Here is a 6672-nt window from a genome sequence, read left to right on the forward strand (position 1 = left end):
TTTTTATTTTGTATTGAAGTAATAAAGATTCATATTTGGTGTTTGAGGAAAGTCAGAAATGTTTTACTACTACTGATGAGTTGTTTGTAATATTTTGTCAATCCCATTCACATCAATAATGGTAGATTAAATATTAGAAACACTAAAGTCCAATACAGTCTACAATCAATACAGCAGCCAGCAGGACTGCTGAATTAGCACACATGCTTACATGCCTTTGGTTTACCATAGAATAAAAGTTGTGAAAAGAGCTTAAGTCTTGTTTATCTACCATCTTCTAAAATGGGAAGTAGTGATATATAAGTAGATTGTAGTGACGTTTCAAGCACACTATTATCTTCAATAAGTATCACATGTCTCATCAATCTTATAATCAGTCATTTAGCCTATTTAAGATAAGAAAAGTCCTCATTGTGTTGTTCGGCATCATTGTGTTCACCACAATGAACATGGACAAGTGAAAGAAAAGAGAAGGCTACAAGCAGATTGATGTTACTGTGACCACAGGTGCCATTATTATTAAGAACTTTAAAGTCCATGGGAGCGTTGCCAACCTCCCTGTACATGGCTTCAAAAGAGATACAACCAGCCCTCCAAAATCAAGGTACATCACCCTCTCATGAAAGTGGTTCTCCATGGATGATGAGACTATGACTGTTTTGATGACTTACTATACTATGACTGCTTTTTATAACTTCCTATAATATTACTTTTTTATGCCTTATTATATCATGACATTTTCATACCTTACTATAGCGCAACGTTTTTATTACTTTTTATACCTTTTTATACCTTATTATACTGTAACCTTTTTATGACTTTTTTTTACCTGACTATACTAAGACTTCTTTATGACTTACTATACTATGACATACCTTAATATACTATGATGTTTTTCTGACTTTTTATGGCTTCCTATATTATGACGTTTGTCTGGCCTTTATATAATATGATGTTTGTTGAAGCTTTTATGCCTTACTATACTGTGACATTTTTATACCTTACTATAGTAAGACTTTTTTATGCCTTACTATACTATGACATACAATAATATACTATGACATTTTTTGACGTTTTTATGCCTTGCTATACTATGACGTTTTTGACGTTTTTATGCCTTACAATACTATGGCATTTTTTAACATTTTTTGCCTTACTATACTATGATGTTTTTTGCATTTTTATGCCGTACTATACCAAGACTTATTTATACCTTACTATACTATGACGTTTTTTTGACATATTTTGCCTTACTATACTATGACGTTTTTTGGCAGTTTTTGCCTTACTATACTATGACGTTTTCATGCGTTACTATACTATGACGTTTTTTGACGTTTTTATGCCTTACAATATTATGGCATTTTTGAACATTTTTTGCCTTACTATACTATGATGTTTTTTACATTTTTATGCCTTACTATACCATGACGTATTTATGCCTTACTATACACTATGACATTTTTTGAGGTTTTTATGCCTTAATATACTATGACGTTTTTTGACATTTTTATGACTTACTATATTAAGACATTTTTTTTTTATTTTTTGCCTGACTATACTATGACGATTTCATGCCTTACTATACTATGATGTTTTTTGACGTTTATGTGGCTTACTATACTATGACGTTTTTGGAGGTTTTTAAGCCTTACTATACTGTGATGTTTTTTGACACTGTTTGCCTTACTATACTATGACGTTTTTATCCCTTACTATACCATGATATTTTTTAATATTTTTTGCCTTAATATACTATGACGTTTTTTGACACTGTTTGCCTTACTATACTATGACATTTTTTTAAAAAATTTTGCAGTACGTTACTATGACATTTTTATGCCTTACTATACTATGATGTTTTTTTGACATTTGTTGCCTCACTATGACGTTTTTTGACACTTTTTGCCTTACTATACTATGACATTTTTATGCCTTACCATACTATGTTGTTTTTATGGCTTTTTATGCTATACTATACTATGACATTTTTTGTCAATTTTATGACTTACTATACTCTGTTGTTCTATGCCTTAGCATACTATGTTGTTTTTATGGCTTTTTATGCCTGAAGAAACTATGATGTTTTTTTGAGGTTTTATGCTATACTATACTATGACGTTTTCATGCCTTACTATACTATGTTTTTTGACATTTTTGTAACTTACATGACGTTTTTTGAGGTTCTTAAGCCCTACTACACTATGACGTTTTTTGACGTATTTATCCCTTATTATGCTATGACATTTTTTAACATTTTTTGCCTTACTATACTACGACTTTTGTTTTACATTTTTTGCTGTACTATACTGTGATGTTTTTTTTTTACATTTTTTGCCGTACTATACTATGACGTTTTTCATGCCTTCCTATACCATATACGTTTTTGAAGTTCTTATGCCTTACTATACAATGACGTTTTTTTTTACATATTTTGCCTTACAATACTATGACGTTTTTATGCCTTACTATACTATGACTTTTGTTTTACATTTTTTGCTGTACTATACTGTGATGTTTTTTTTTTACATTTTTTGCCGTACTATACTATGACGTTTTTCATGCCTTCCTATACCATATACGTTTTTGAAGTTCTTATGCCTTACTATACAATGACGTTTTTTTTTACATATTTTGCCTTACAATACTATGACGTTTTTATGCCTTACTATACTATGACTTTTGTTTTACATTTTTTGCTGTACTATACTGTGATGTTTTTTTTTTACATTTTTTGCCGTACTATACTATGACGTTTTTCATGCCTTCCTATACCATATACGTTTTTGAAGTTCTTATGCCTTACTATACAATGACGTTTTTTTTTACATATTTTGCCTTACAATACTATGACGTTTTTATGCCTTACTATACTATGACTTTTGTTTTACATTTTTTGCTGTACTATACTGTGATGTTTTTTTTTTACATTTTTTGCCGTACTATACTATGACGTTTTTCATGCCTTCCTATACCATATACGTTTTTGAAGTTCTTATGCCTTACTATACAATGACGTTTTTTTTTACATATTTTGCCTTACAATACTATGACGTTTTTATGCCTTACTATACTATGACTTTTGTTTTACATTTTTTGCTGTACTATACTGTGATGTTTTTTTTTTACATTTTTTGCCGTACTATACTATGACGTTTTTCATGCCTTCCTATACCATATACGTTTTTGAAGTTCTTATGCCTTACTATACAATGACGTTTTTTTTTACATATTTTGCCTTACAATACTATGACGTTTTTATGCCTTACTATACTATGACTTTTGTTTTACATTTTTTGCTGTACTATACTGTGATGTTTTTTTTTTACATTTTTTGCCGTACTATACTATGACGTTTTTCATGCCTTCCTATACCATATACGTTTTTGAAGTTCTTATGCCTTACTATACAATGACGTTTTTTTTTACATATTTTGCCTTACAATACTATGACGTTTTTATGCCTTACTATACTATGACTTTTGTTTTACATTTTTTGCTGTACTATACTGTGATGTTTTTTTTTTACATTTTTTGCCGTACTATACTATGACGTTTTTCATGCCTTCCTATACCATATACGTTTTTGAAGTTCTTATGCCTTACTATACAATGACGTTTTTTTTTACATATTTTGCCTTACAATACTATGACGTTTTTATGCCTTACTATACTATGACTTTTGTTTTACATTTTTTGCTGTACTATACTGTGATGTTTTTTTTTTACATTTTTTGCCGTACTATACTATGACGTTTTTCATGCCTTCCTATACCATATACGTTTTTGAAGTTCTTATGCCTTACTATACAATGACGTTTTTTTTTACATATTTTGCCTTACAATACTATGACGTTTTTATGCCTTACTATACTATGACTTTTGTTTTACATTTTTTGCTGTACTATACTGTGATGTTTTTTTTTTACATTTTTTGCCGTACTATACTATGACGTTTTTCATGCCTTCCTATACCATATACGTTTTTGAAGTTCTTATGCCTTACTATACAATGACGTTTTTTTTTACATATTTTGCCTTACAATACTATGACGTTTTTATGCCTTACTATACTATGACATTTTTCATGCCTTGCTATACCATCTACGTTTTTGAAGTTTTTATGCCTTACTATACTAAGTTGTTTTTTATGCCTGAAGAAACTATGATGTTTTTCATGCCTTGCTATACCATATACGTTTTTGAAGTTTTTATGCCTTACTATACAATGACGTTTTTTTTTTTACATTTTTTGCCTTACTATACTATGACTTTTGTTTTACATTTTTTGCTGTACTATACTGTGATGTTTTTTGACACCTTTGGCCTTACAATACCATGACGTTTTTATCCCTTACTATACTATGACGTTTTTTTTTACATTTTTTGCCTTACTATACTATGACATTTTTTGACATTTTTGCCTTACTATACTATGACATTTTTTGCCTTACTATACTATGACATTTTTTGACATTTTTTGCCTTACTATTACGTTTTTTGACACTTTTTGCCCTACTATACTATGACGTTTTTCATGCCTTACTATACCATATACGTTTTTGAAGTTTTTATGCCTTACTATACAATGACGTTTTTTTTTACATATTTTGCCTTACAATACTATGACGTTTTTTGACATTTTATTGCCTTACTACACTGTGATGTTTGTTGACATCTTTGGCCTTACTATAATGTGACGTTTTTATCCCTTACTATACTATGTCATTTTTTAACATTTTTTGCCGTGCTATACTATGACGTTTTTATGATATTTTTTGCATTACTATACTGTGATGTTTTTTTTTTACATTTTTTGCCGTACTATACTATGACGTTTTTATGCCTTACTATACCGTGACGTTTCCATGCCTTACCATACTGTTTTTTTTTCTGTTTTTTTGCCGTAGTTTACCATGACATTTTTATCCCTTACTATACTATGATGTTTTTTTGACATTTTTTGCCTTACTATACTATGATGTTTTTTGGCATTTTTTGCCGTGCTATACTATGACATTTTTCATGCCTTGCTATACTGTGATGTTTTTGATGTTTTTTGCCTTACTATACTATGACGTTTTTTGATACTTCTTGCCTTACTATACTATGACGTTTTTATTCCTTACTATAATATGTCATTTTTTAACATTTTTTGCCTTACTATACTATGACTTTTTTTTTTACATTTTTTGCCGTACTATACTGTTATGTTTTTTGACACCTTTGGCCTTAAAATACTATGACGTTTTTATCCCTTACTATACTATGACGTTTTTTGTCAATTTTATGCCTTACTATACTATAATATTTTTTGACATTTTTTGCCTATTCTATATACTATATATACTCTCTATACTCTGTTGTTCTATGCCTTAGCATACTATGTTGTTTTTATGGCTTTTTATGCCTTACTAAACTATGATGTTTTTTTGAGGTTTTATGCCATACTATACTATGACGTTTTTTTTCAATTTTATGCCTTACTATACTATATTGTTTTTGGGCATTTTTATGACTTACTATACTCTGTTGTTCTATGCCTTAGCATACTATGTTGTTTTTATGGCTTTTTATGCCTGAAGAAACTATGATGTTTTTTTGAGGTTTTATGCCATACTATACTATGACGTTTTTTGTCAATTTTATGCCTTACTATACTATGTTGTTTTTTGGCATTTTTATGACTTACTATACTCTGTTGTTCTATGCCTTAGCATACTATGTTGTTTTTATGGCTTTTTATGCCTGAATAAACTATGATGTTTTTTTGAGGTTTTATGCCATACTATACTATGACATTTTTTGTCAATTTGATGCCTTACTATACTATGTTGTTTTTTGGCATTTTTATGACTTACTATACTCTGTTGTTCTATGCCTTAGCATACTATGTTGTTTTTATGGCTTTTTATGCCTGAAGAAACTATGATGTTTTTCATGCCTTGCTATACCATATACGTTTTTGAAGTTTTTATGCCTTACTATACAATGACGTTTTTTTTTTACATATTTTGCCTTACAATACTATGACGTTTTTATGACGTTTTTATGCCTTACTATACCGTGACGTTTCCATGCCTTACCATACTGTTTTTTTTTCTGTTTTTTTTGCCGTAGTTTACCATGACATTTTTATCCCTTACTATACTATGATGTTTTTTTGACATTTTTTGCCTTACTATACTATGATGTTTTTTTGAAATTTTTTGCCTTACTATACTATGATGTTTTTTGGCATTTTTTGCCGTGCTATACTATTATGTTTTTCATGCCTTGCTATTCCATATACGTTTTTGAAGTTTTTATGCCTTACTATACAATGACGTTTTTTTTTTACAAATTTTGCCTTACAATACTATGACGTTTTTTGACTTTTTATTGCCTTACTACATTGTGATGTTTGTTGTCATCTTTGGCCTTACTATAATGTGACGTTTTTATCCCTTACTATACTATGTCATTTTTTAACATTTTTTGCCGTGCTATACTATGACGTTTTTTGTCAATTTTATGCTATGTTGTTTTTATGGCTTTTTATGGCATAATAAATTATGATGTTTTTTTACGTTTTATGCCATACTATACTATGACGTTTTTTGTCAATTTTATGCCCCAGTATACTATGTTGTTTTTTGGCATTTTTATGACTTACTATACTCTGTTGTTCTA

This window comes from Seriola dumerili, unplaced genomic scaffold (assembly GCF_002260705.1).
Source record: "Seriola dumerili isolate Sdu_G_001 unplaced genomic scaffold, Sdu_1.0 BDQW01001178.1, whole genome shotgun sequence".
Taxonomy (NCBI): Eukaryota; Metazoa; Chordata; class Actinopteri; order Carangiformes; family Carangidae; genus Seriola; species Seriola dumerili.